Below are 25,924 nucleotides of genomic sequence, written 5' to 3' on the forward strand. Positions count from 1 at the left end.
AATAGGCTGATGGAATGTGAACAATTATACAAACATATTGCAGTATTGACAGTTAACACATAACATACAATAAGCATAAAGTCTGCTAATTTGTTGAAGTTACAATATGATAATTAATATTTTACCAGTTCTAATATATATGTGCTCATGACAGCCAGGAACATTGGAAGCAGTATTTGGTACCCTGAAAGAAATATATCTGTAATACATCTATAAAAGACACAAACACAAATCACAACTATAACATTTCCAAGTCCAGTATTTAGTAAATCTACACATATAATCTCTCTAAAATGGACTGGTTTTAATTCCTTCAATATAATGACTATAAATACTATGTGAAATTGATGACATCTTCATCAATAGCCTACACGCTGAAGATAAAAATGTGCTGATTTAGCTCTCTGCTTAAAAATTCTTCTCTCCTTGCTGTTATCTAAAACTTTGATTTGCTTTAAAAATTGCTAAAATTAACTGCAGTATTTCTTTCACATGCACATATCTTCATAATTTACAGTCTATCTCCCTGCTTGAGAGATTAATTTTATAACAGGTCTAGCTTGCCTCGACGGTAAAAATAATCTCACCCTGTTCTATTAAATAAAACAAGATTACATAAGATATTCAGGTAAAATGAAGTAAAAACGTGGCATATGAAGAGGATAATAATATGTGATATCTACATTTATTGATTGAAAGAAAATCACTGTTCCATTTCAAAACTGCAGATGAATTCATTTTCTTATATCTCAAAACCATATTTTTCATGACTACAGTACTTGGTTAAAGCCAATAGTATTATACTTATTAGGATTTTTATGCTGAATATTTCTAAGAATTTAAATCAATTAATTTAATCCAGTACAGGTAATTACAGCACCACTTTGAAAATTCTGCTAATTATTCAGAAGCTAGATTTAGCTACAGCACATTCAGCATCTTATTTTTCTAAGGATTTTTTTAATAAGTTGAAAAAGGAAGATAGCAAACAACAATAATAATGTTTAGTATTTGTGGTGATCAAAGGTAAAAGCTGTAGGGTAAAAATTTCTGAGGTAGGCTATGATATTCTGTTAAGAACCCTATTCTAAATTTGGAGTCTGGGACTGGCACACAAACACAGTACATGATGGTTACCCTCCCCCCCACACACATACCTAGCCCAGGATGGGAGACAGGACAAGACACATTCAGTGGTGCTAGGAACAAATGTGCCATTGTCAAGTACTCCTAATGTCTCTGCTTTAATCCCCAGATGGACCACATCCGTGCAGAGACACCTTCTTGAAGCTGACAGACATATCACCACTTAATACACAGTTGATAATTGATGTCTGCTTTGTTTAAATACTTGTTTTACTGGACATGCTATGTAACTTTATATTATTACTCTTATTTTGCCTCACAATTAGCACCTATCCAGGGGTCCAGGATCTTACTCTCCCCATCACTTTGATCTGCCCATTGAGCATCCTATATAATAAGTTGTAACCTACTGTTTGGCAGTGTTCACTGAGCCTAGCAAGTGTATGTGACACTCTGACAGCACTGTGTGTGTAATAAACTCTCCTGCTTGCTTCACATATGGTGTCCAGATTCTGTTCCTTCAGACCAGGTTTTTAGTCTGTCTGTAATGAAGCTTCAAATTTATTTACAGGTAGTACCTGAGAAGCTTTACTGCTACAGTGATTTTCTTTAGCACAAGGTGTTTGTCAGTTACCATTCCAACAAGCCTAAACGGCTTTCTCTTTCCGAGGGTATGTCTACACTACAGCACTAATTCGAACTAACTTAATTCGAATTAGTTAATTCAAACTAAGCTAATTCGAACTAGTCATCTAGACCTAAAAACTAATTCGAATTAGCATTTTGCTCATTCAAAATACCATGTCCACATTGAGTGGACCCTGAACTGAAGTTAAGGCTGGCCAGAACCAGGACTTAGAGTGTGGAGCTGCTGCCTCAGGCTAGCTGAGGGCTGTGCTTAAAGGGACCCGACCCCCCATCCCGGACAGACAGTTCTCAGGGTTCCCCGCTTGCTTGTCTACCTCGATGAGGGACAGCAAAGCATTTGTGTCTCAGAGTGCTCTACTTGCCCTCACTCGGAGCACCACGTCACTCTGCAACATGGAACCAGACCTGCCCCTGGGGACTCTGCTGCATCTCGTGGACACATTGCCGGCAACCTGGCTGCACTGTCTGCAGGCTGCCATCTGGGAGGACCATCGAGGGGATGTCAGGATCCAGGGGGCCCTGCGGGAGAGCTTCCACCCTGAGGAGCGCTAACAGTCTCCCTGGTCTGCCCCACTGGGGGCTTGTGCCCCATTCCTCCCTCTCCTCCTTCCTCTTCCCTAGCCCCCCCCCTTCCTGGTGTCAAATAAAATACACGTATTTTCAAAAATAACAATTCTCTTTATTCAACACAATTGGGGAGGGGGAATGAAACTGAAGGGAGACTGGGGAAAGGAGACAGGAGAGGGCAGGAGAGAGGGTGGGAGAAGGGACGGGGAAACCTGGGAGGAGGGAGCTGGAAGGGGGAAGCAAGGGGAAGGAGGGGGAGGGGAAACTCAGGGATCAGGGGTGGGGGTCTTGCCGGGCCAACTGCCTCCCAGCACAGCGAGGGAGGGGGCCTCGGCGTCCCTAGGGGGATGGGGTGGAGGGTGTGGAGGTTGAGGTGGGGGGTGTGGACATTGAGGAGGAGGGTGTAGAGGTTGAGGAGGAAGAGGTGGGAGGGGGGGCAGCAGTGGGAGGAGGGACAGTTGTTGGGGGGGCAGCAGGCACAGGACGGGCACAGGGCACCGTGCTCTGCAGCAGGGCCTGCAGGGTAGCGTTTCTGGCTCACTCCTCAGCCAACTGTTCCTGGCGGAGCTGCAGGTCTGGCAACATCTAGGCCTCCACGGTGCGGTTCAGGGCTCACGAGGACCCCAGGTGCTGGTCCCAGTACTCCTGCTCCATGGTGGTGGTCCGGAGCAGGCCGCGGGTGCAGGAGCATGTCCTGGGCGGGATGGTGCGCCCTGCACGAGCAGCTGGTGCATCTGTAGAGAAAGAAGAGAAGTGGTCAGTTCCCCCAGGTCCCCCTTCCCTCCCGCGATGTGAGGGCAACCGTGCCCTGCACCATCAGAGCTGTTGTGTTTGTACAGAGGCCATGGTCAGGATGTCTGGCTCTCCCCAGGACTGGGAGCTGCCCCAAGATCACACCCATGTCCCTGTGCTGTATATAATGTGGCCGGGGAGGGGGGGAGATGTCCTCTGCCTCTGTGTAGAGGGGGCATGTGAATGGAGAGCATCCTGCTGGGTCCCACCCTGGGGTAGGGAGCATGTCAGGTCTCTTCACACACACATGTGCCTATTGGGCCACGGCCCCTGGGTGTCATGCAGCTGGAGCCACCTGCCCAAAGGTGTCATGGCACGTGCTCGCCCGTGCATAGGTGGCTGCATGATCCGTGGGAGGCATGGCCCACGTGCGCAGTTCCTGGTCTCCCTCCCTGACTCCCCCCGGGCAGGAGACAGTGATGGCACTTACCCAGTATGGCCTCCCCGGACGACCCTGACAACTCCAGTGCTGGAACTGCTTGCAGTGGCACCTCCAGTGCGCCCGGATCAGGGCCCTCCGGTCCCAGCTCGCCACCCCCCAGGAGTCGGTCGAGGGCAAGGAAGTAGGGGCAGGTGGCAGCCCCTGCTGCAGCACCGCCCCTGGTGGCCCTGGCATACGCCTGCCGCAGCTGTTTCACTCCCAGGCGCACCTGCTCCTGGGTGCACCTGTGTCCCTTTTGTGCCATGGCGGCCGCTATGCAACTGTAGACGGCCACGTTCCTCCACTTAGTGCAGAGATCATGTAGGTTGGGGGACTGCCCCCAACCTCAATGAGATCCATGACCTCCGCACTAGTCCAGGAGGTGTGCACCGTCTACGGCCCCTGGATGGCCCCTGGGTGCTGGGGGACTGGGCGGGGTACAGCTGGCTGTCACTGGCTCCCTGGCTCACCATGGGGCCACTGGGTCAGGGGCAGAGACTGCTGGCAGGGCTGGCTCTGGCAAGTGCCGTCTGGCCAGAGTCTACCCCTTTAGGGGCCCTGGGGCTGCGGGAGAGGAGAGTTTTCCTGGTTTGGCCCAGAATGGCCACCAGGGGGAACCTGGGAAGGGCTAGCCTCCAACTAGTTCGAATTAAGTGGCTACACAGCCCTTAATTCGAACTACTTAATTCGAACTAGGCGCTAGTCCTCGTAGAATGAGGTTTACCTAGTTCGAATTAAGCGCTCTGCTAGTTCGAATTAAGTTCGAACTAGCGGTTTGCATGTATAGACACTATGAAAGTTAATTCGAACTAACGGCTGTTAGTTCGAATTAACTTTGTAGTGTAGACGTACCCTGAGAGAGTATCATGTACAGTCTCCCATCCTGGGCTAGGTGTGTGTGTGGAAGGGGGGGTAACCATCATGTACTGTGTTTGTGTGCCAGTCCCAGACTCCAAATTTAGAATAGGGGTTCTTAACAGAATATCATAGCTTGCCTCAGAAATTTTTACCCTACAAAAGATTCAAAAGCAGTTTAAGCCCTTAGGAGACTCATTCTAATTAACTTTCAATGAGATAAACTGCAAAGAGCCTAAATAATTTTTTTAAAATGTGAGCATGTAAATCACTTAGGGTCCGTCTAGACTTTTTTTCACTTTCGAAAGAAGATATGCAAGTTCAGCATGAATTTGCATATCTTCTTCCAATTGCTTTTTCAAGAGAGGTTCTTTCAAAAAAGAAAGTTGTCTAGATGCGGTTCTTTTGAGAAAAAAAAACCCCTTTTTTAAAAGAACCGTGTAAACCTAATTTTTTTAGGAACAACGGTTCTTTCGAAAAAGGGTTTTTTTCTCGAAATAACCGCATCTAGACTACTTTCTTTTTCAAAAAAACCTCTTTCAAAAAAGCAATCGGAAGAAGTTCACACCGAATTTGCATATCTTCTTTCAAAAGTGAAAGCAAGTCTAGACATGCCCTTAGGTCCAGATTATACATAGGAACATAAGAATGACCACATGGGGACAAACCACAGATCCATCTAGCCTAGTATCCTGTCTTCCAACAGCAGTCAATGTCAGGTGCCACAGAGGAAATGAACAGAACAGGTAATCATCACTGATTCCCAGGTTCTGAAAAACAGAGGCTAGGGACACCATCTCTGTCCATCCTGGCTAATAGCCATTGATGGAACTATCCTCCATGAATGTATCCAGTTCTTTTTTAACTCTGTTAGGGTATGTCTACACTTGCACCCTCTTTCAAGAGACATGAACCTATTGTATTTCCATAAGGACAATTTTAAATGCCTTTTCCTATATTTCTTTGCAGGTACTGGATTTAGACTTTTCCAAAATAAGATAAGTTTAATACAAACAAAAAAATATGTATTTGGGGAACCAGGGATCTGGACCAGTCCTTTGCACAATTAGCTATACTATTCTTCCTCAAGAGATGCACTGGGAAGTGTGCTCTCCACATTGTAAGGCCAATGAAAAATAAATTGTTTTAATTGCACCTGTAAAAAGTGGAACATTTCAGGCTACTTTCTGCTCCCATTTTAAGCCAATTGCAAAGTTCCTAAAACAAAATTTAAGTATCAGCAAGTCTGAGCAACTGAGGTCTGACTCTATGAGCTACTAAGTGCCTCTAGGTGATGCCTAGACTAGAAGGGAGGATATTAAACTAACGACAAAACAGGAATGGTATTAAGGTGTCAACATAGTATAGATACTCAAATGTGTAAGTCTGTCTCAAAGCAGCATGAATATAATGAACTTGTGTTAAGGGAGGGAGAGAATAAATTATTTAATTTCATATATATCAGTGTTGAGAGCCTGGACCACAAATGGTATGAACTGCCAATGCTCACATATGAGGAAAAATAAAAATTGTTGGTACTGATGAAACCTGGTGGGAAGAATCACATGACTGAAATCTTAAAATCACTGGCTATGACCTAATTAGGAAGGATGAAGTGTGAAAATAAGGAAGAGTAGGCACTCAACAAAGATTTGATTCTTGTTTCCAAGTTATTGGCGATTTAGAGTGTGGGATTTTGACTGCTTAGAGAACACTGATCATACTGCTACAGCATAAAATGGGGTTCTGGTAGCAGTATGTAACAGACCACCAACACAGACTATAATGCAAAGAAAGAAAAACTGTATTATCATGCGGAATTTCAAAGATATGGGATGGCATATGATGGAGGTTTCATGCTTACAATAGTAAAATGTCCTTGGAATAGAATACAGTCCCAGCACATGGACATGCACATACATGATTGATCCTTCATAAGGTTTTTTCCAAAGTTAAACATTATTATGAACAAAGCTGATTGGGATGATAAAAATAAACAGATGGGTGAACAAAAATTAAGAATTATTAAAAATGCTTATCATGATGCCTAAAAAGCAACATTTTTGTTTTAAATGTTACTTCAGTTTAATAAAAACACTCTGGTAAGAGGACATGTAACAGGAGCAATAAAAATCAATATAAAACAATGGAGAAAAGAGGAGGTTGATGGTAATGACTATACATTGGAAATTAAGAGATATACGCAATTGATAAGGGAAGTTAATGATATTAGTGATAACTCTATCACCGAAAGGGTTATGGAAAACTGGGAGGGATTAATTTATGTTATGTAAAACTAATCAAATAGTTTCTGCTCAAACAGCAACTAAAGAGGATATTAAATAGTATCTACTAAAGCCAAACACCCATAAATCAGCAGATCTAGCTAATCTATCCTACATGACCCTGCAGGCGCCTCTGTATTAGACTACTGCATGTTCTGGGAATCATGATAAGGAAATGGAACCAAGGGAGCAGACACCTACACAATTTGTGACTTGTTGTTTTGAGAGACTAACAAATTTCTGAGCAGTTATCTGCCTAGAGTTAACACTGCTCCCAGCAGAAGGAGGGGGAACATCTTTTGACACTGCAACTCCAGGATTCTCTGGATTCTTACTGTTTTTCCTCACGTTATCTTGTTACTATGGTTTCTCCAATCCACAGACACTCCTCATCATGAGAGTACAAATTCTTCCTCTTTGCAACAAGAACATAGGAAGTTCAGTGATGTGAGCTTAATCACACTTCTCACAGAATTTTTTTCCATGAGACAAGGGATACCGGCTTTCTGTTATTTAAGTTTTCATCATTGTGTATCATGATGGGACTACTTGAAAAAATATTTTCTTTACCATAAAAACGTCCATACTGGGTCAGTCCAAAGGTCCATCTGGCTCAGCATTCTGTCTTTTGACAGTGGCTAATGCCAGGTGCTTCAGAGGGATTGAACAAAAGTAATCATCAAGTGATTCATTCTCTTCAGCCATTCCCAGCTTCTTGCAAACAAAGGCTAGGAATACCCTGCCTATCTTGGCTAATAGCCATTGATGAATCTCCATGAACCCTGTTATAGCCTTGGCCTTCTCAACATCCTCTTGTTCTGGATTTTATACTACAGAACCTGATCAAGGAAAGAAAAGAACATTAGTTATAATTTACAAGTATTGCAGAGATTTACACTGCTCAGAGCACATTTCTAAGGAAAACATAACAGTTTGGCAAAGATTTGAGTGAAGGCAATTTGAGGAAGGGGTCAAAGGATGCTTATTAATATTTGATTTCAACCAAAAGCAAGATATGATCACCAGAGAAAAATAACATCAGTAGTTTACTATTTTAGTCTTTCTGCAGAATGTTAGTACAGTCACTTGATTATAGTTTAAAAGGTATGACATTTGGGAAAATATCTGCTCACATTATCATAAAATTAGTCGTTCTAATCTAAAAAGCATATTATTTTAATAGGCAACTAGACAATTATCATCCCTGCTGTGATCAGACATTACAAAATATACACTATGTGAATTGTTATGCTTCATTGATTACATTTTTATTGCGTTTAATGTTAGTTAAATGGTTGTAGACAAAAGCTTGAAAAATTGGTACTGCTTCTTCGCCCATACTCTTAATGAAGGATTACAACTACAGTGTACCCAGTTATTGGATGCATGAAGATTTGTGTATAATTATTATATAGTACTTTCCTTGTACATTTTTAAATGTAATTGATTAAGTTTTTGTACCACCACTCTGAAGAGCACAAAATACAAATAATGAATAAAGCCTAAAATAAATATTTGTTCTTATCAGTGGGTATACCAAGCATTTGTTGTCCTCCGCCAGAGACCATGCTTCATTGTTACACCAACTTTGGGAAATGACTCTTTTAAGAAAAGAGCATCAGAAAGCACGGACCTCCAGGGACTGCCTAGAAAGTCCTCCTAGGGACAGCTGCTTGCAGAATCAGCAAGACTAAATCCTCCAGTGGCTAGAAGGATTGGGAGCTTCCAGAGACCAATCAGGCTCAGGAGACCGGACAAAAATGGCTGACTGCTTCTATTTGTTGGGTGTTCTGGCTGAAGCCAGGAAAGGGAAGGAAGGAATCTGACAATTTGTTTAGGACCCTCTGGATCCTATCCCTATCCACCAGTGTATCTACCTCTCCCTTCTGCTGAGTATCATCCGCAAACTCGCTAGGAGCGCAATCTATCCCATCATCAATGAAAATGTTGAACAAACCAGCCTCAGCACTGACCCCTGGACCACTCTTTATGATACCAACTAGACATCAAGTGGTGAATCATTGGACCCCTCAAATCGACCCCAACACCTTGGCTGCCAGTGGTGTGGCACATTGTGATAAAGGGATGCCGAGCAATGTCACAACTCCTTAGGAATTCGAGAGGATCATGGAAAATGATCGTCCTGTCCACCAGGACTTTAACAATGTCCCTCACGACACCTGAAGTCACATGAGCCCTTTTGGATCCATGCATTTAATCTTCCACAAGGTAATTTCAACCCTGATGAAGCTGGGAAAGCTGAATACAGTTCATAAGAAGTCACAACTAAAAACCACATGAAAGACCCTGTGCAAAAGATCCTTGCCTTTAATCTCCCATGAAGTTCATGAGCAACCCTAAACTGTAACTGCACCAGTCATGACAAATGCAGATACTAGCTGCATGAAGGGAAAACTGACCACTCACAATGTGAGACTATGGGCCATCTGAAACGGACCATTGAACATATAATAACTCAGGCCCTGTGCACAAATATGACAGAGGCATCACCACAATACTCTGCTTTCCCAAATGAATGTATCCGGCTTAACCATCAAAATGTAAAATTATAATTGTTGCTCTACATTTACCTCAGCCATATGAAGAAGCAGCAGCAAAAAGATTCTTGTATTTTAAAATCAGTGCCCTTTAACAGTTAAGAAATGTGTATGCTGCTGTATTTGTATGAAAAACGAGGGACACCTAGTGGCTGACTAAATTAATTATTAGTTTGTATTCTAGAGGGGACATTGAGTAAGTATTCTATCATCAGATTTGAAAAAAAAAGGCATTGAATAAAATCAGTTAGGGTTGAACCCACAAACACATGCCCACATGATCAACTTTAGCCTTATTAGTAGAATTCCTGAAGTATGACAGACTATTCATATGAGTAAAGTTAGCAGACAACTTGGGAAGGTAAGACACCTTGAGGGATGCATTTTCAAACACAGAGATCTAAATTGTGCTAACAAAATGTGTAATTGGAGGCAAAATCAGGAAATAAACATTCAAAAGTTTCATGTGTATGTGCAAAAACACTCTCTGCATGAGGAAGTACCTATATGTATCTTGGTTTTTGTTCATTTCCTCACATTTATTTAGTGGGTGTAACTTTGGTGTCTATATGTCCCTGCACATGAAGGGCAACTCAGAATGATTTGATGAATTTTGTTAGAAATTTTCAAAAAATTGTAAGGACATGGGGCTTAGAAACCTAGGGTTGCTGCTATTTCCCCAATACCCTATGTGACCCTATGTCTGCACAGCAGCATTATTTCGGAATAATGCCACTGAAACAGTTTATTTCGAAATAGTGCATCTACACAACAAATGCCCATCAAAATAGCACTGAGCTATGTCAAAAGAGATCATCTACACTGATTGGAGCCTCAATCACATTGTAAGACCCACGGCGGCACTTCGGGCAAGGCATCAGGACAGCAGTCACTTCCTGTAGCTGCTTCCTGAAGTTATCCAAGGCTCATGCTTAAAAGGATCCCTCTATATAGTCGTGTCTCACACTCCTCTCCTTTGTCTACCTCCTTGACCTTGTGATTCCTCCAGCCCCTGCCTGGCAACTCCCAGAACTGTTAGGCCAGACTGCCTATGCCCTGGTCCCTTCTAACAACGTAGTGATTTCCTTACAGCGATGTGGGATCACAAGATAGTTGAGCTGAGCAAATTGTTACAATTTTTATATAGGCTTTATTGACATACTATCAGGCTTTTTTTTATTATAGTGCACTAGGAATGACCAAGGAATTTTGTGGCACCCAAAATCATTAGTTACTTTTGAAAACTGAGGTCAATATATTCAGAGTTCATTCTGGCTTCAATAGAATAGGTCATATAGTATTTCTGATGTATGCCTAGATGGCTGAACTTATCCCATGGTATCACATTTCAGCATAAGTCATTTTCAACTACAAGTTGGACCTCCCTGGTCCAGTACCCTTGGGACCTGACTGGTCCAGATGAGGGATTTTGCCAGGTCAGGGACGATCATCTTTGGACCACAGGCCCCCCCTAGTCTGGCTGCTGGCCTCCCAGCCAGCTCCCCACCTCCTGCTAGCCCCTCTGCCTTGTTAATCCACTGGGCAGCTCATGGCCTCACCGGGCAGCCCAGCGCTGGGGCACCTGGCAGCTACATGCACCATGCGCTGGAGTTCCTTGGGCAGCCATGCGCTGGGGCTCCCAACCCCATTGGGCAGCCACACATTAGGTCTCCCAACTGCACTGGACAGCCCCACTGTCAGCTCTCTGCAGGCAGCCCACTGCCCTGCCAGCCCTCAGGGATCGTTTACTGCTTTCCCTCCACCGGGACTCTCTGCCAGACCATGGATGTTGCTGGACCAGAGAATCCCAGTTAAGAGAGTTTCATCCTGTAGTTTGTCTGTGAGAGAGCAGTTTGGTTGCAGCCTCCAACCCAGATGGGGAAAATAAGCATGTTCTCTCGAATCTAATTTTGATTTGGGTGGGTAAATCTGTGGGGATTTTTTTTTCTCCAACTCTGATCTCCTGCATCTGTGTGATTCTGGCAAGCAATGGCCTGGCACATTTATTATCTTTGGTAATTTGTTTGGGGACTGATTTACTTTTACATTTATGTCAGGTCAAATGTATAAAAATATCTGTTTTACAAGAGGTAATGCATTTGTTTCATGGATAGCTGAGCATATATGCCATCAGCCGGAGCTTTATAGTGCATTAGTCCCAGACAGGTGCCAGAAAAAAAGTAAATAAGCTGAGTCTACAGCACATTTTAATAGCTACAGTTCTTGTCATTGTACCAAGTAGGTCAAGTGAGATCAGATGCCACACACACTTAAGTAACTAAACAACCATTGGATTTGGCATGTCACATTGCTGAAAGTGGCTGTATCTTTACTTTTGCTTACCATTACATTAATTTTGCATACTTTTTTTTCCTGTATCAATAGGAAAGAGTGAGGTTTGGGAGAACACCTATATTGGTACAATGGACTTTGTTGATTGCCCTGAAAGTTGTCTTTTTAATCTGTCTCCCTTCAGTGACCTCTTGGTCAAGAGACTGGAGCAATGCTGTCATATGTTGGGAAGATGGAGGTGGGTGATTATAAAGGTTTGGTTCAATTGTGGCTGTGGCAGGAGAAAGAAACTCATAAAAATACATGGTATAACACATAAACCATCTCAGTTTGGGTTTATCACAATTCTGTTGGCTTCACTTTAAGTTATCCTAATGAAAGCTAGGTGTCAATGGATAAAGATTGTGGTTTTCCATTCATGCTGATTAATACATGGTCTGATTAGGGATAAAATTGCATGCATTACCTACTTCAATTACTCTCCCATTCCATAAATTAATCAGTGCCAGATTACTAAGAGAGGGCACACATTCCCAGAAAAAAAAACCTGTTTGCGCATATGAGGAGTAGATCCCTCTGCAACTGACTAGTGTTTGCATGCACAGATCCCCATAAGAATACGCAGCTGCAAGTCTGAATACACCAATAGGGAGATCTGCTAGCACGTTGTCAATGTTCGTGCATTTTCAGTGAATTCTGTCCATTAATCCCCTCCATTTTGGACCTAATGTTTTTCAGTGTTATTTTATAAATTAATGTTAATTTTAAAACATACTTATTTTTAAATTAATCCACTGCTGTTTTTAGGTACAAGACTTTCTGATGCTAGTTTTCCATTTGGCAAGGAATGCTGCTTGCAAGTCTGTTAATTGTAAAAGATGCTTTCAGTCTTGACTTCTGCCTACTGCTGCTATCTTCTGCTGTAATTACAATAGATTCTGCTGATACCAAAAAACACAGGGCCAAAGCTTAAGTAGTTTGTTGTTGAAAACAAAGCCAGCAAATGAAATTCTAGTCTGAAAACCTGTATATTAAAGATCCAGTCTCTTTATTCAGGTTAAACTTTTCCCCTGAATTGCTTTACTTAAAAGCTTTTATCTCTCAGGTTACGTCTACACTGCAGCACTATTTCGGGATACCTCTGGTATCCCAGAATAGTTATTCCGTGTCTTTTGAGTGCGCTGGTTATTTTAAAATATAATGGGCTCACTATTCCAACATCCTTGTATACCTCATGCCATGAGGAGTAAGGGACGTTTCAGAATAGTGATTTATTTTGAAATAAGTGCTGTGTAGTCAGCACCAAATTTAGAAATAAGCTATTTCCAAATTAATTCGAAATAAGCTACACAATTCACATAGCTTAAAATGTGTAGCTTATTTCGAGCTCCAGGTGCAGTGTAGATGCGCCCTCAGACTTCCCACTATCTGCTCTTATTCTCATTTTCCTCAACACATACAGACACACTTCTGGTCTTTCTTACTTATGCTCATCCTGTCAATCTGAATTTTAAAAAACCTCCTGAATGGTACATAAATATTTTAGGTGCTTCTGAAGCAACTTTCTTATAGATCCTATTAATGCAGAATGAGGAGGGCATAACACCCATTTTAGGAAATCTTTACCAGCCCTCCATCTATTCCATTACTAGCAGATGTACCTGGCGTTGCTTGGGTCTGTAAATGAAGGACTTTCTTTTTTGGGGAAAATACATGAAAAATATATGTGCTATTTCAATGGTGGTATTTTTCAGAAAGGAAGGAAAGACAGGCTGGAGTGAGCATTCGGGTGTGAGAAGGGGTGAGGGGTTGATGGCTTAGAGCAGAGAGTTGTGGGGGGGCTTAGGGCAGGCGGAAGGGATGCTGAAGTCGAGGCAGGTGGGAGGGGCAGGACTCAGGGCATGGGGCTCAGGATAGGGGGCTGGGAAGTGGGAGAGGTTACCGGGGCCACCCATAATGGTGAGGGTAGCGCTGCTCTCGTGGCGACTCCCCCAGCAGGGCAGGACAGAGCTTCCCTGATAGCAGCCCCTGCCAATTGCCCTCCCCAATAGCCTGCAAGCTGTTTGGGGAGGACCAGGCTCAGAAGGCTGCAATCCCCTCCAGCAGCCTCCCCGCCCCCCCTCCTCACCCCCCCGCATGGTCTGCAGGCTATCTGGAAGAGGTAGCAAGGCTCCAGGAGCTGCCACATCCTGCAGTGCCTCCCCCTCCTCTCACCCCCGTGGTCTGCAGGCTATCTGTGGTGGGTAGAGGCTCCGTGGGCTGCCCCCCTCAGCATCTCTCCCTGCAGATTCTCTGGGGCAGGGTTTCTAGGCTCCTGGGGCTACCCTATCCTGCAGCCACACGCATACAAACAAACACACACAGAGACACCGCGGCCTGCAGGCTGTCTGGGGAGGGCAGGTGTCCTAGGGCTGCTTCTTCCTGCAACTGGCCCTGCAGCCTGCAGGCTGTCTGGGAGAAAGCCAGGCTCTGGGGACTTCCCCCCTCCAGCATCCCTCCCCCTGTGTGGCCTGCAGGCTATCCGGGGAAGAGGCCAGACTGCCTTCTCTTCCGCACCCCCACTGCAATCTGCAGGCCTCCACAACCCTCCCATAGCCAGCAGGCTCTGCAACGGTGAGGAATAGGCTCCAGGTTTGGGGGAGGGGGCTCCTTACCGGTGGGCTGACAGGCAAGATGGCAGAGCTCCAGCCCTGCTGTCCACACTCTTGGAGCTGCAGCTGCCCCCACTGGCCACTCTCATTATCGTATCCCTCTTCTCTGTATCTCTCCCTTTCGCATTCCTGCTCTCTCTGCCCCCTTCCTTTCCATGTTAAGGGAAATAGTCCCTTTCCAGGCACTTCCCTTTTTCCAGGCATAACCAAACCCTGACTTTGGTTTAAGTTAGGATAGGAGGAAGCTGCATACCAGATTTGGTGTTGCTAGGTCTTACTGTTTAGGAAGAGTTCTTGAACAAACAGACAGACAGATGCACACTAAATTAGAGAGAGAAAATTTGTTCTGATGATTCTTGCATGGCTAAAATGGTTAATTCTAGTAAAAAATATAAAAAAGAGATTCCATTGTTATAAAATATGATGTGCTACATTAGCAGAATATATCCCAAGAGTACAAAAAATATAAATCTGTCTTTTAAAGGGTTTGCCCCTGAACTGCTGACGTTATTGGCAAAAATACACCAGATACAGGATTGGACTTTACATGTTTTTAAAAATATAGATGTGTGAATTAGCGAGCAACAGCTTTTTATTTTTATTTTACTTCTCCCTTTAATTTATTGAATTAATTAGCTGTTTTGCCAGAGCAGATGAATCTTTTGAGAAATGCAGCAGTAAATGTTTGCTTACAGCTTAAGTAAATTTATTGCATTACTGTTTCATTGTACTGCAGTGCTAGATAGACATTTAAAATACTGGCACAGATGCGTTGATCAAATTTAATCCTACACATTTCTTTTATTAAAAAGCTCTCTGCAAGAAGCCTAATTTCATTACAATAAAATCAAACATTCTGCTAACTAAGCCAGAAATGTATGCAGAGTAAGTGGCTTGCATCCCAAAAAGTTGTTGAAAATGTGACCTGTTATTTTCCAAAAATTCCAAATATTATTGCAGTAATGTCTGCCTACACTCAAACAACAGACTGAAGCTTGCTGAATGCCAACCACATTAGAAATATAAAGGATTGTATTATAAATGTCATGGACTTCCAGATGTTAACATTGGCTGCTCGCAGACATTTTTACAAATTTCAAACACTTAAGTTTGTTCCAAGAAAACAGGAAATAGCCAAAAAAAAAACACTTTTTGCATTCATCTGGAGATAAAGGCAATATCTGGAAAACTGCCCCCTTTTCTGTTATTTGTGACTACTGTGGTGATGAGAAACAAACCATTTCCATACTTTTATTTTCTTTGTGCTGCAAAAAGACTTACTTTTGATGATCTAAATAGATATATAGCTTGTGCCCTACAGATAAGAGATGTCCTGGATAAAATAAATCTGAATCTAAAGTAAGAAGTCAGCACTTAGATTTCACAGTAATTGGCATAGGCACAGATAAAAATATTTTGGGAAGTATTTTAGGAGCACTACAATTTTCCCTATTCAGGGCACCCAAGGCAAAAAGAAAAAGTTATAAGAATAGTTTCTCCCTGGGGATCATTTTCGTGTCTAGAATTTTAAGTGATTCTAATGTCTAGATTTTCAAGTGATTAGTGACTTTGAGTCCTTCAACCATTTTGCTCCTAGCTTGTGACATTTGCCTGAGCTTCAATTGCTGAGTGCATCTTCTCAAAATCTGGACCTTCTAAAATGTGCTAACTGGAACACCAAAAAATAAATGCCTTCAAAATCCACTAATCACTTTTGAAAAAATTAGATCCAGGAAGAATAACTAAAACAGCCTTAACAATTTTTGAAAGTTCCTTAGAAAATAAGGTATGCAAAAAATTCTTAGTAGACAGGAGAGCTGGTTGCCAAAATCTGCATTGGTAGTTAGCACAATTTTCACTTTATGTCATATACCAAGTTTTGGAATGTTGATTTTTTTGCAGGGTATTACTACAACACTAATTTAAACATAGATTCCTTTATTAAATCCAAAGGTCAAATTGTATTTATACAACTGCTCTAAATGTGTTTAAATAGCCAAACTAATAAGCAATTTACTACACCCAAATACCTCCAAAACATTTCAACACATTTCATCGAGATACTTAAAGATGAAAAAAATTGCTCACAGCAAAATGGAACAGGGTGGCGTTGACGTGCAGTAATAGAGGGACGGACAAAGAGAAGCTGGACAAATGTGACTTACAGACTAAACCAGGGATGCTTAGACCCACATTGGTCAGCTCCAGTATGGTCAGGTTGGTATTAGCAATGATCCCTTTAAGATTATTTTTTAGATCCTTTCAGAAACATGGTTTGTCATTGTCAATTACAGAGGAAACTTTTTGCGCTCCCCAGGCCATAATTGGCCTGGGGCCAGGGGAGCGGCAGGGCCTCCACGGGACAGATCCACCTGCTCGGTGGGCCAGATTTGGCACCAGATGACCTTTTGCACATCCCTGCCATAGAGTCTCACCATCAGGGAAAAGAGCTGAAACAAATTCAAGACATTCAGGTATCTCTCTCAGGATACATTTTTTTCTCTGCTCAGTCCTTGGGAAGATACCTATTAAGTTACTTTGGTCTACATGTCATATTATTAGGTATGTGAGTTGTTAATTAATTCTGTTACTGAAAGAATGAAATCTAGTATAGCATTATCAAGCCTGATCCATCCTCCATGGAAAGAACTAAGAGCTAAGAGCAAAACTCTTCAGCCCCTGCATTAAAGTTCCAGTGAAAACCAAAATAATCCCATCCAGGCTTGGTTGAAAAGTTTTCTCATTTGCAGTGGAATGCCTGTTCAATTAACAGGCATCTTAAGCCATATTTAGAAAAATAATATTTTGAGAATGAACATAAAGGATGTATATGCATTTTCCAGTTATGCTAATTTACTATACTTGCTGCCTGTGAAATTATTTGCATAACATCTTGTTATCTACTTACAACTATAAATGTTAGATCCCTACATCCACATATATTAAACATTGCATATATTTTACTTTTATACTTTAATTTAAAGATCCCAAATGAAGTCTTGTCTTAGCACTTTTCAGTTCACCAGCAGCTTAAGTAGCACAAGATTTTTCCCTCCAATTAAAAAATATGCAAGATCAGACCCAGATGGCTTTGACAGTTTATACAAGCAGGCATTGCTAAATCTTTACTGCATCCCCAGGGATCTAGCCTCTTCCCTATATGCTCCTGTATCTTGTATTAAGTGAGATTTACTTGTGAGCATCCACAAAAGAACTGAGTATATACACAGAATATAAAAAAGTGTGTTTCAGTGTATTCCATGTGTCACCACCTTTAAGATAAATATATTTTCAAAGGTTTATAATATACTCCATGTCCTTAGGACGTAAAGTACATATATTTTTGCCTCCTTTTGAAATGTTCTGGGGAATTTTAGACTCAAACTGCAAGTGGAGAAGAAATTAATTCATATTAACAAAAAAAATCTGTAGGACAGTGAAATAATGAAGCAAAATGACAAAATAAGAGAGCCCAACTCCATCCTTTTTACTCATAATGAATAATACGTTGATTCACAAGGAATCCTATTAAAATCTATGACATAACTGTAAGAGTAAGGTACAACCAAGCAGCAAAAACGGTGTTAGGAGCTGTCCTTAGTAGAATAGATTATACTTCTCTAGAACCTTATAAACAAGATTCTCGGACATTAATTAATTTCACCTCAGAACAGTCCTCTGAGATAGGTACCATAATCCTTGTTTTACTGACAGACACCAGGAACCAAAAGGGAGCGGAACAGAAAATCCTGACTAGGAACTTCTTGCAGACCTTTCCTTCGGTGGATCTGTTTGAGAAAGGACTGCAATTTCTAGCAATAAAATAAAATAAAATTCTAAGTCTTACCTAGAATTCCCCTGATAATACTAGAAGTAGGAAAAGAATTACTTTACTGTAGGTATTGCAAACCACAAAACAGCACTAGATTTTTCCAAGTTTAGCAAGAAGTATTTTCTTCTGGTATAGTACTTACAAAAAAAGGTACTACCCTATAGTGAAAAGGAGATATTTAAGGGTAGATTCAGGTAGGGTATGTCTACACAGCAAAGTTATTTCAAAATAACTTTACTAGCGTCTACACAGCCAAACTGCTATTTTGAAATAGCAGAGCGCTTATTTCAAATTTGGTAAACCTCATTTTACATGAATAACGCCAATTTTGAAATAGCTATTTCGAAATAAGTGCTGTGTAGACACTTATATCGAAATAAGGGGCCTCCAGCGTTTCCAGGGTGCCCTGGTGGCCACTCCAGCCTCAACCAAGAACACTCCTCTCCCTTCCCCCTCCCTGGAGCCCTTAAAGGGGTTGACTCTGGCCACAGTGCCTGTGCCAGCTCCAAGCCTGCCAGCCCAGAGCCAGTAGTCACTGCCCCTGACCCAGTGGTCTCAAAACATGAGCCAGCAAGCCACTGGCAGCTAGCCATCCACGGCACTAGACGGAGGAATGCAGCTGTCTATGGCAGGATAGCTGCCAGCCTGGCCACCAAAGGCCACATGCAAACCCAGGAGTAGGTTTGCATGAAAATCAAGTTGGTCCAGCGAGACCCCCAGCCCTGAGCTTCCCCTCCCCCTTCTTCCTCTTGCTTCCCCCTTCCAGCTCCCTCCTTCCAGGCTTCCCCCTCCCTTCTCCCACCTTCTCTTCTCCCTTCTCCTGCCTCCTTTCCCCAGTCTCACGAGAGTTTCATTCCTACCACCCCTAGTTTTGTTAAATAAAGAGAGTTTGTGTTCATGAAAATACATGTATTTTATTTGACATCAGGAAGGGTGGTTAGGGAGGAGTAAGTGGAAGAACGTGAGGGAGGAATGAGGCACAAGCCCCCAAATGGGGCAGATCTGGGAGGCTCTTAGTGCTCCTCAGGGTGGAAGCTCTCCCGCAGGGCCTCCTGGATACTGACAGCCCCCCGATAGACCTCCTGGATGGCAGCCTGCAGAAAGTGCAGCCAGGCTCACAGCAATGCATCCACGAGAAGCACCAGAATGCCCGAGGCAGCTCTGGCTTCATGTTGCAGAGTGCTGTAGTGTCCTGAGTGAGGGCAATCAGAGCACGCAGAGACAAAATGCTTTGCTGTCCCTTATCAAGGTAGGCAAGCAAGCAGGGAAACCTGGGAACCGGCTGTCCAGAGGGGGTCCCTTTAAGCACAGGCCTCAGATAGCCTCAGGCAGCAGCCACACAACGTAACTCCTCACCTGATGCCCTGCTGGACCTGGTTCCAGCCGGCCTTAAATGCGATTCAGCATCCTCTCAGTGTGGATGTGCTATTTTGAAATAGCAAAATGTTATTTCGAAATGCATTTTGTGTGTAGTTGTGTTATTTTGAAATAACTTATTTCAAATTAACTATTTTGAAATAAGATATTTTGAAATAATGCTGTAGTGTAGACATACCCGTAGATAATAAAATAACCATTGATCTCAAGTTAAGAATATTTCTTCCTTAAAAACATATGATCCTGTGTCATTAATAAAGTGAAGTCCTTTCTTTCACCTGAATAACCATATTTTTGACACTTGCAGAGCTATGAAAGTATTAAACACAGAAATGTTTAACATAGTCTTATAAGAGTTACTTAAAAGGGAAAAATTATTTTGTAAGCTAAAGAAGCAGAGATTAGAGACAGAATGAGAACTTCCTCTTTCAAGCATTACTGTCTTATTACAATAGCATGACAGCAAGGAGAACTGCACTTTAGATAAAAATAAGTTTAATAAAACAATGGTTACCATTTTTCTAGTGCAACAGAATATATAGGATCCGTATTTCTTTTCTTCTTGATGACAGGTAATGAAAAAAATTTCCAACTGTAAGACTTTGATAGCAAACTAAAGACAATTTGGTGCTCTGAATCATCTTTATTTTTAACAATTACCTCACATCTTTTTTAAAAAATTATTTTTCTGATCTATAGGAAAGTGGGACAGAGTTTTCTGAAGCAAACTTTACTGAAGTTTAGTCTTTAAATAAACATACAGAGGGAAATAGTCAAAAGTGCATAAGTGACTTTGGAGAACACATCTCATAGACTTCCCTTTGAAAATCCCACCCTGAATCACCAGACATATTAATTTTCACTGGCGCGTGTATAGACTATGTATTAGAAGATTTACCCAGCATTGCTTGGGTCTTTAATTCAATTAATCTTTGTTTTTTTAATAAAATGTAAATGCTTCATTTAAATAATTGCTCTGGGGTGGGACTGGGGATGAGGGGTTCAGTATGCAGGCTGGCCAGGGAAGAGAGAACATTGTAGCATCTTGGGGCATGGTGAGAAGCACTTCTCCATGGCTGCAGCAGCTTCAGCAGGCATAGCCAGGGAGGGGTGCATGTCTCCTGGCTGGGGTAGGTCTCGGTTCACTTGCCCCTGTGTTCCCCAGCCAGAGTGGGGAATAGAGCAAATTGTGCACTTTGCTGGTTGTTTCCCTTCATCAGGGAGCAAGGGGAATGTTCCTGGAGGAATGGAGAGGGGAAGCTTCAGCCACTCCCACTTTCCCTAAAGACTGCCTGGGGAATGGGAGGCTCATGGCTAGCTCAGTCCCAGACAAGGAGGGGCATGCCCTGAGCCAACTCCTTGCACCTGTCTGGTGATTCTGTCTCTTTTCGATATGTTTTTATGAGAAGCAATCCCATACCATGCACATCCCATTTTCCTGGCACAACAAAACCCATATCTTGCTTTCTGATTACGATAAGAGGAAACTGAATACCGAATTTTGTGGTCCTAGCTCAGACAGAAACATAGACAGACAAACTCTCAAATATATAGTGGATTACACATATAATTTCTTAAATCAATTTTTGGTCTAAGAAATAGCACAGTGCGAGATTACAAGATTCATTTAAATAGACAACTCTTTTCATTGGGTACTCCATGAACAGGCATTCATACAGGTCTCAATTCAGCAGTGCATCACTATTAATCAATGCTGTTAAGCACATGCGTAACTTGAGGCACATGCCCAAACCCTATTGGCTTCAAGGGATGTTAGTACATTTTTGAGGCTTAAGACAAAGAAATTCTATTGTAACAATGTTCAGTGTTGCAATACCTAATTCATCAGTGCCCCAGTGTCTAGTGAAATCTTCAGTCCCAAGCGAGGGGCCCAGGCTCTTCATAGGACACACGGAGGATTGAGATGCCTAAGGATCCACAGAAGCCAGAAAACTGGATGGGGAGCAATCTAAGCTAGCCAGGAGGGAAATGCAGAGGAAAAAGGTGGAACATAAGATCCAGTTTGGGCCAGAGATAGACACCATCCTCTGCTTAGGATCCTCAGCTGTGAATCCACTCCTGGAGTTAAGCACCAAAGCCAGGTAAACCCTGACTTGTGAATAATCAGAAAGAGACAGAGATAAATAGACCCTGGTTCAGAATACCCAACAGTCCAGTATTTAGGATACACACCTGAAGCAGGAACTTGGCCCCAGGTCTCTGACACCTCAAGTGAGTGCCCTAACTACAAGGAAACACTTATGTCTATTCTTTGTTGAAAAAAATCACAATCTGCTCACCCCCCGGCTGTTCTTTGTGTGGGTGATGTGCTGCCCTCCCACACCATCCACTCCCCCTCCATACACACCCCTATCAAGGACCTGCATCTGCTCCTTTGGTTGTATGGTCTGACAGGCATCAGGTTGTAGGGGTGTTTGCCAGCAGGACCCAGTCATGCAGGTATGCTCAAGGCGTGCCTACACAATCAGGGCCCACTGGTGAGATAGACATTTCCTCCTTTTGGACTGAGAATCCTGCTTTAGGGCTGCCAGGGCTTTGACTTGTGCTAGGGCTCCAAGCAGATTGCTAGCTGTGGGTAGCATCAGGCCTTAGGTGGTGTTGTGAATGCTGACTGGCGGAAGCTTAGAAGCTATGGAATTAGGTGCAGATGAGCAGAAGTTTTGAGATTTCTAGTGGTGCCTAAGTGTTGTACTTGGGAGGTCTAAAGAGACAATTAAGTGTCTAAATACCTTTGTGAACCTGAGCCCTGAGCCTTTGTTGAATTGGGATCAGAATCAGATATCCAGTGGGACTACTTATGATTGAAAATTTGAAACTCTCATTCTGTTAATATTCTGCGATATTTATTTCAAGTTTTCTGTTTCCATGAACATGCCTGCCCGCAAAATTGTTTGCTGCAATATTCAGAATAAATAATAAAGTAGTTCAAATACAATCAAAATTGATTCAGTAAAATATGAAAGACTGCCCGGGCTAAGTTTAAGCTTTTTTTTTTTTTTTTTTTTTTTAAACATTAGCCCTGTTGTAGTTGAGATGTCAGCATGGCAATATAGGAAAATTTGAACTACCACTACTTCACATGTCTATCTCAGCAGTAAGCAGCCTACAGAGGTGTTAATCTGGCAACTTTCATGAAGACTAAATTCATCTTTGTTTTATAAGCTTGAAACAGCATTCATCCATAAACAAAAGAAAACCAGCAGTCACAAATAGAACTGATTAATATGAATTCACTAACATCAAGAAGGGGAAAAGCATAAATCAGCACTGGCTGATGATTCTGACACCGCAGGTGTTACAAACACAACATGCATTCCAACTCTAAATGTATGCAGTGAAAAGAACTCAGTAATACAATGCTAATAAGCCCAATCAAATCATCAAGAAAGGAGAACATTCTCATAGAGTAGTTAAAGCAATTCAACACTGATATAAATTCTCTGAATTCATATAGTTCAGCTTCTAAAATATTGTGTAGGTAAGTATATAATACTGTGATGTTATCGGATTACATATGTTTTAGTACTAGTGCTTCTTAAGTCTGTTTAGAGATTCATTTGTCTGATATATGTTTTGTCCACTGCCACATATATAATTTTGTCATAATTACCACCAGTTGGCATCACTGTTTGCAGTATCAGTAAAATTATTGAAAATTAGATCTGGCTGGAAATCTTCCACCTAAATTACTTTGACAGAAAATATAGTTTCCATAAAATTTAAATTTTCCTATGGAAAATTTCAAATTTGCTAAAAAAACTCACTTATCTATTTGGATAATCTAAATTAAATATTTAGTTTTGCATTGAACTGACTGAAAAGTTTGATTTTTGTCAATCAAAATATATTTTTCTAGACAGCTTTATATTCATTTGTGTCCACATGAGCTGCTGCAGAATCTCATGGGAGTTGTATTTTGCGTGGCTCATACCTTATTCTTCTCTGTGGACCAGGCATCCTACCTGGACTACACTACGCATGATGCATCACTGTGTCCCCTTCTGCTGGAAGCAATGTGGTGCACCATGGGAGTCACATGTCCATAATGGGAGATGTAGTCTTCCTAGGGAGTCCAGCTCATAGAAGAAGAGATATGAGACCCCAACTCCAACAACTATGAAATACTGAGGCCACTGAGAAAGACAGATTAATTTGGAACAAAGTCAATGTTTTAATTCAGTTCAAACAACTTAAATATAACATTTCATTCCAGCAATGCTGAAATGTCCCAGTTTCAATAGACATGAAAAAAGCAAAATGTTTGAAATCAAACTTTTCAGAATTTCAATTTTTTTTTCTCCCAAGTCTGCAAGAAAACAAATTTTGAGGCATTTTGGGAAATTTTCTTCAGGACAGGAATGCACAATCTGCTCTATTAAATGCAAATTAAATTCAGTGTCCAGATAGACATGGATTCAATCCTTTTAGATCAAGGTCAAAACACATTGCTATGGTAATGTGTGAAAACCTGTGCTGCCACTGTCTGTGAAGTATCTACTCTCTGGATAAATAAAAGGTTTTAGACTCCAATTTAGCAGTTCTTCATCAGAAATATTTTAAAACGCAAATTTCCAAATTATAATATAATTGACACAAGAAAAGCTTGTGGCAACTGAATAAACAGGTGAGACCTATATTCTGCACTGAAGTTGATTGTCATTTTGAAGGTTATTCCAACCAGAAATACTATTCTAATGCATTCACAAATGGGGATTTATAGTTATTATTCCAGCTATTAGCGATCCTTCATTAGAGAGAGTAGGGTACATACACAGTGGGCTTTATTGAACATGTGTACACAGCATGGGTATGCATACAGCACTAAAACTCTCAAAGTCCTGACTCAACATGTTTTGAGCTTAGCCTAAAACTTGAGAGAGCTTCTGCGGATGATATTCATTTTTCTTGTTCCAAGACCCTTGTCAGTAATTGGAGAAGGAAGTAGCCAACATATTATAGCATTGATTTGTATCAACCAATATCAGCCTGCAAAAAGAAGTGCTTCCACTAATGAGGCAGGCTTCATATATTGATCTCATTTTAAATGATAATACTGGAGTCATTACACACTCATGTTAGCTAAATATTTCTAGAAGCTCATCCCATGGTTAGAAAGTCTTGCCAGCTATTCCAGCACCTCTCTAATTTTAACTTGCTATTTTCATAAATTAACTGCGATCATCATTTGTGACTACCAAAATATGCTAAATTAATATGAATTCCTGATATTTAAACAGATTAATGAATCTTCTTTATAAACACTTTTTTATTAATTTTTAAAGCTGTCTAGAGAACTTTACTGTCTAGATTCTGTCTATTTTATAGGTCTTTTTCTGAGTATTCCCCGGCTGTACACTTCAGCTAGCCTAGCAACCTTAGCCTCTAAAATCTCACAGGTATTATTTAGTCTAGAAATGTGAAGAGGAAGAGAAGATATGAGAAGATATGTAATAAGGATTGGTTTAAAAACCATTTACCTTTTCCGAGAATACAAGAACAAGAGGTACTCAAAATTAAGAATAAAATAAAAGTCATAAAAATGTAATATAATTTAATACAGACTATTCGGCATAGACAAAACAGAAATGCCAATACTTATGCTATTAATTATTTGCACACTTCTATACTGTATAATGAAAAGTGAAGACCCAACTGCAAACAAGTCTGCTGATTGCTCAATAATATAATAATACCAGCTTGTGTAAAATGACAACCATTTTTTCACACTTTCCAAATACCTCATTTGGATGGATCTAGTCTGTAAAAATGGAGGGACAGTTCCTATGTGAGTGTAAATTGTCATAGATCCTTTGACTTCAGTGGTAATTATCCCTGGTAAGTATGTGTCCCGTATTCTCCCTAAAGTCAAGAACTTTCCATTTGTAACATTAAGCTCAATAAATTACATAGGTATAGCAATTTTGAATGGTATTACATATAAAAGGCTGGCATTTTTTTTTATTCTATAGTAATAGCTCTGCATCTTCTTACAACAGTCAAGGATTTCACCCTTTTAGTGTAAATATTATGATGTTTATGTTAATATTGCAGGAACATCCAGTAGGTGTATTACCATGTACTCAGTGCTATTGTTTACAGGTGCTTCCAATTTTCTCTGGAGTATTTAGTAAACTAACTGAAACCAATCAGGTTTTTTTTTAACAAAACAGATTATTACTATTGATCTTCTAAAATGCCCACAGATTACAAAAAAGAGAAGCCACTAGGAAAGAAAAATAATAATTTCAAAATAACAGGGTAATGCTTTTTATTCAAATTTTATCTTTTGGGTCATGTCTACATAGCAGCATTATTTTGGAATAACTTAATTCTGAAATAACATGGTGTGTGTCTACACTACAAGCCTTTATTTGGAAATAATGTCAAGTTGCAGGACTTCTTACTCTGACTCATGGTAACTTTCATTTCACGAGAAGTAAGGGAAGATGGAGGAAGAGTGTAGACAGCACCAAAAGCCAAATTAAGCTATTTTGACTTATGCTACGCAATTGACGTAGCTGAAGTTACGTAGCCTAATT

At 41.3% G+C, this 25,924-nt stretch overlaps 1 long non-coding RNA gene across 2 annotated transcripts in view; it reads right to left on the bottom strand.

Annotated features, from left to right (window-relative positions):
- Positions 1–4,998: 4,998 nt before the first annotated feature.
- The window catches only part of LOC102461070 (uncharacterized), a 78,304-nt gene continuing 57,378 nt past the window's right edge, over positions 4,999–25,924 (bottom strand). For both annotated transcript variants that reach the window (XR_012900740.1, XR_012900741.1), the window contains one exon: positions 4,999–7,493. This is a non-coding gene — a long non-coding RNA (uncharacterized LOC102461070). The remainder of the gene's footprint in view (positions 7,494–25,924) is intronic.

Source organism: Pelodiscus sinensis, chromosome 1 (genome assembly GCF_049634645.1).
Source record: "Pelodiscus sinensis isolate JC-2024 chromosome 1, ASM4963464v1, whole genome shotgun sequence".
In the NCBI taxonomy this organism is placed as follows: Eukaryota; Metazoa; Chordata; order Testudines; family Trionychidae; genus Pelodiscus; species Pelodiscus sinensis.